The following is a 6000-nucleotide window of genomic DNA, read 5'->3' on the forward strand; positions in this document are numbered from 1 at the left end:
TTTTTCGATGTTTTTCGGCGGTGGAAATCCATTAGCCACTAAAACTTTTTTGTCGTTGTGGAGAGCGCAGAGCATAGTTGCATAGCAACGACAGACGCCACGGGAAAATCGGGCCTAATTTTACTATTAATAATAAAAGATATATAAGCTTGAAAGTGCATTGAAAATGTCAGTAATTTATCTTTTTTTTGACTCATTCTTTTTATAAATAATCATTTAAAGTCTGAAATACGTGAGGTTTATCTTTTTTATAAAAAAAACTTTTTTGTCAAAACTTTTTGAACTTGTAGCCTACAATTTTCTATAAAAAAAAATATATCTGATTCTGTTCTTTTCTCTGACACGCGTTGTTGGGTGTGGAAGGTTACTAATGTGATTGCTTTAAATGTAAATTGAATAAATGCTTTTTCAATGACTGAATTCATTGAAATAAAATTAATTCTTCGATTTGAATATTTTTTTGGCAATGCGTCGTAGGTCTTAAATTTCAATCTTTATGGTCTTAAAATGTCTTAAAAAGGTCTTAAATTTGACTTACTGAAACCTGCTACTGTAATATAGGCTTGTATTGGGTTTGTTCATCTCATGTCTGAATTATGTCTATTTATATCCACAAAAGTCACAAGACTCTATCATTTAAGGGATTATTTATCAAAATGTTCTCATAGGGGAGCACACCCCTGGATCCCGCTTGACAATTATGTTAATCAGGGCATATACAGTGAGGAAAATAAGTATTTGAACACCCTGCTATTTTGCAAGTTCTCCCACTTGGAAATCATGGAGGGGTCTGAAATTGTCATCGTAGGTGCATGTCCACTGTGAGAGACATAATCTAAAAAAAGAAAATCCAGAAATCACAATATATGATTTTTTAACTATTTATTTGTATGATACAGCTACAAATAAGTATTTGAACACCTGTCTATCAGCTAGAATTCTGACCCTCAAAGACCTGTTAGTCTGCCTTTAAAATGTCCACCTCCACTCCATTTATCATCCTAAATTAGATGCACCTGTTTGTGGTCGTTAGCTGCATAAAGACACCTGTCCACCCCATACAATCAGTAAGAATCCAACTACTAACATGGCCAAGACCAAAGAGCTGTCCAAAGACACTAGAGACAAAATTGTACACCTCCACAAGGCTGGAAAGGGCTACGGGGAAATTGCCAAGCAGCTTGGTGAAAAAAGGTCCACTGTTGAAGCAATCATTAGAAAATGGAAGAAGCTAAACATGACTGTCAATCTCCCTTGGACTGGGGCTCCATGCAAGATCTCACCTCGTGGGGTCTCAATGATCCTAAGAAAGGTGAGAAATCAGCCCAGAACTACACGGGAGGAGCTGGTCAATGACCTGAAAAGAGCTGGGACCACCGTTTCCAAGGTTACTGTTGGTAATACACTAAGACATCATGGTTTGAAATCATGCATGGCACGGAAGGTTCCCCTGCTTAAACCAGCACATGTTAAGGCCGTCTTAAGTTTGCCAATGACCATTTGGATGATCCAGAGGAGTCATGGGAGAAAGTCATGTGGTCAGATGAGACCAAAATAGAACTTTTTGGTCATAATTCCACTAAACGTGTTTGGAGGAAGAAGAATGATGAGTACCATCCCAAGAACACCATCCCTACTGTGAAGCATGGGGGTGGTAGCATCATGCTTTGGGGGTGTTTTTCTGCACATGGGACAGGGCGACTGCACTGTATTAAGGAGAGGACCGGGGCCATGTATTGCGAGATTTTGGGGAACAACCTCCTTCCCTCAGTTAGAGCATTGAAGATGGGTCGAGGCTGGGTCTTCCAACATGACAATGACCCGAAGTACACAGCCAGGATAACCAAGGAGTGGCTCTGTAAGAAGCATATCAAGGTTCTGGCGTGGCCTAGCCAGTCTCCAGACCTAAACCCAATAGAGAATCTTTGGAGGGAGCTCAAACTCCGTGTTTCTCAGCGACAGGCCAGAAACCTGACTGATCTAGAGAAGATCTGTGTGGAGGAGTGGGCCAAAATCCCTCCTGCAGTGTGTGCAAACCTGGTGAAAAACTACAGGAAACGTTTGACCTCTGTAATTGCAAACAAAGGCTACTGTACCAAATATTAACATTGATTTTCTCAGGTGTTCAAATACTTATTTGCAGCTGTATCATACAAATAAATAGTTAAAAAATCATACATTGTGATTTCTGGATTTTTTTTTTTAGATTATGTCTCTCACAGTGGACATGCACCTACGATGACAATTTCAGACCCCTCCATGATTTCTAAGTGGGAGAACTTGCAAAATAGCAGGGTGTTCAAATACTTATTTTCCTCACTGTATCTTGGCTTAGCAACGACAGACTCTTAGCTTACCTCCCAGGGAAAAAGGTTCAGGCTCAGGATTTTTTTCTACTATCATCACCCCTGGTTGTGCTGGGAGCAGGTCGTTTCTTAGTGTTATCAGACATGTCATAGGTTGCATAAGTCATCCATGTCATAAGTTGCAGTGTTGTCGCTGTTGAGTGCAAAGTCAGTAGACAAGGCAAGAGGCTCGGGAGCGCGCATGCAGGTCACGTCACTGGATTTCGCGGTAAATCCGACCTGGCACCTTCACATCAAAATAAGAATACTTGCTTTCTGAGGTAATAGCAAAACCCGCAAAGTGGATAATTTTAATGTGAGATTACAACCCCTTCACACACAGGCAATAAAAAATGATTCATTTTAGTAGAAAAACTACATATAGCACCTTTAATATGAACATGAATAAATTATGTAATAATTAATGTAAATCATATATAGGCCTACAAACATTAAAATAATGAAGAATAAACACAAAAGTCGTATTTAAAAAAAAAATCATGAAATTTAATTATTTGTGTCCTAATAAGATGGAAAATAGCAGAAAATAGAGTCTTAAAATCAATTTTGGCCTCTTCCAGCACCCATACCGTAAGTGCACAAATAGACACGCATACTAAAAAAAAATGTGCGGCTGGCTTGACCGTGTATTTTCAACGCGCGGCCCACTTGACTGCAGTCAATTACTGGCTATATATATATATATATATATATATATGAAATTGAACAAGCGCAACATTCAGCATTCAATCAAATATTCTTAAAGATTTATTATTATCAAAAATGTTATTTCAATATAATATATCTCATTATTTCGACATAATATGTGTGCGTGCAACAAGCAAGATGTTCATTTGTAAATCCGATGACGCGTGCATTGATTTTTATTAATGAACTGTTTTCTGTGTCTGTGTCGGCTGCAAAGATGAAGTTGCCGATCGTCATATCCGTAGTGAACGCGCCTATAGAGAGTAATGCACATAATGGATTACATAATCAGAGAGTAGCCTATTTCTTTTCGTTTTGAATTATTTCGTTTAAAGACATTTCAAGCTTTGTGTATTTGATGTATTTCTCATGTCTGTGAGGCATATGAGTTTTGGTTAAGTTAGGATGAGATGCGCTCCAGTTCACGTGCAATGCAAGTGACTGCGCGGGCGCCTCCATGGTTATTTGCTTATTATTTATTAAATCCAGGCAATTGGTTGATGAAAAAATAATTAAAAATAAGATACATTTTATACAAAACTAAATTCACTTTAAAGAAATGCTTTCTACAAAATAAAACTTAATGAAGTTGTCAAAATCATGTCTGACACACTCCATGTCTCCCGATATATTGCGCATCCTATCTTACTTGTGCTGTTCACTTTTCATAATCAACATAGATGGAAAAAAATAACATTAAAATATTTTAATAAATATGAAACTAAATGCGCTTATTTAATGGCTACAACAGTATAGTAGGCCTACAGACTCTCTATTTGTACAAATTGCTGCACATTCATTTAATTCTGAATTTTGCACACACAAGTTGAAAGCCATTTGGTCATATCAAGTTCATGGATAATTGTGCGTGCATTTATTAACCACTATGATACTAAAATCATAACAAAGTAGGCTATACTATGTACAAAAAATCAGATGAGCCCAGAATATGATTATTTAGGCCTACATGTTAAGCATTTTCCTCCCATAGAAAACCATTATAAGAATGCTTAACGTGGCTTAATGCAGATTAGAATGTCCCCTTATTATGTCGAAATAACGAGATATTATGTCGAAATAACGACGACTTATGTCGAAATAATGAGATATTATGTTGAAATAACGACTTAATATCTCGAAATAACAAGATCATTTTTTTCTTTTTTTCTTCAAAATGCAGTTCAGGGCTTCCATAGAATACAGCCTGAATATGATTGCTTCCAGAAATTATTTTTGGGGGTGCTATCGGGGTGCTTTGGTCTTTCTTGGGGGAGCTGAAGCACCTGCCCTCCCTAGCGCCGCCCATGCTCTGTTTCAATAGTAAGTGAGTAAATCTGGGGTGGCACTTTAGGGTGATGATGACGTAGTTTCGCCCGTTCTTTAGTTTACATTATATTTATTCGGTTAGCAGACGATTTTATTCAAAGCGACTTAAAAATGAAGAATAGCCTACAACAAGCGATTCGCGGGACAATAAAGTGCTCGTAATATAACATTTCAGCCATCGTTTAACTCATCCACAAAAGCTTCTGTCTTTGTAAACGTTTTTTTTTTTTTTAGGCTATTTGCAAAAATGCATTAGAATTTTAAAGTAAGGTGAATTCAGGTATTCTGGGACCCTTTTTTTGCAATTTTGACGTCTGTGATTTATTTCAATAGATTAAGGGCCAAATTGGGTTGCTGCAATTTTGAAAATTAAAATTCCAAATTTGACTAATTGGTATACATCAAATGATCAGTCCTTAAGTCAGGAGCGACGTTATGAGCTTGGTTGAGACCATAAGATAAGGGAATTTATGATTTATTTTTTTGCCATTTTGACGTCTGTGATTTATTTCAGTAGATTAAGGGCCAAATTGGGTTGCTGCAATTTTGAACATTAAAATTCCAAATTTGACTAATTGGTATACATCAAATTATCAGTCCTTAAGTCAGGAGCGACGTTATGAGCTTGGTTGAGACCATAAGATAAGGGAATTTATGATTTTTTTTTTTTTTGTTGCCATTTTCAAGTAATTGAAAATTAAATGTAATTTAAAAGTCATTGTCAAGTAAACGTGTCATTACCATCACATCATCGAATATATGTAAAAAATAAAACTTAAATGATAAATCAGTGCTTTTAAAACATTTTGTGGTTTCACATGGAATCTATTTATCTTGAACTTAATGGGATTGTTGATTTTCATTTAAGTAGGGTGATATCAGCTAAATTGGGCCACTTTTTGGTAAATCGTTTGGGACAATAATCAAATACCATATGTGTTTTTATGATTAATAATGAGTGTTTCTGATAATTCTGTGTTGAAATTATGTAATAAAATATAATTATTTAGGCCCTACAGTTCTTGAAACATCAGCTGTGCCAACTTTTTTTGCATGAGCAGTTTCAGGTAAAATGGGCCAGTCAAACTGCAAAGGGAAATAGTAATTTATCATCAATTTTAATTTTAAAACACAATTGCTTATACAGCCACATAACATTTAAACTGCATTAAACAAACATATTCATATGTGCCATTAAAAAAAAAAAAACATTTTGGGTGCAAACCCACATATTCAAATGTGCAATTAAAAAAGTCCATTTTGGAACAGCATTGATAAGTGAACTGATGTCAGTGTGTGTGTGTGTGTGTGTGTGTGTGTGTGTGTGTGTGTGTGTGTGTGTGTGTGTGTGTGTGTGTGTGTGTGTGTGTGTGTGTGTGTGTGTGTGTGTGTGTGTGTGTGTGTGTGTGTGTGTGTGTGTGTGTGTGTGTGTGTGCGCGCGTGTGTGTGTGTGTGTGTGTGTGTGTGTGTGTGTGTGTGTGTGAACAACACATTTAGAACGAAATGTGCAAATTACAAAAATTCACATTCAAAATTGATACCTGATATGTGTGTGTGTGTGTGTGTGTGTGATGAAAACATTTTTCAAACACAGCCTTTGCAAATGAAACCATCGTCATCA

The sequence above is a fragment of the Rutilus rutilus genome (assembly GCF_951802725.1).
Source record: "Rutilus rutilus genome assembly, chromosome: 8".
NCBI lineage: Eukaryota > Metazoa > Chordata > Actinopteri > Cypriniformes > Leuciscidae > Rutilus > Rutilus rutilus.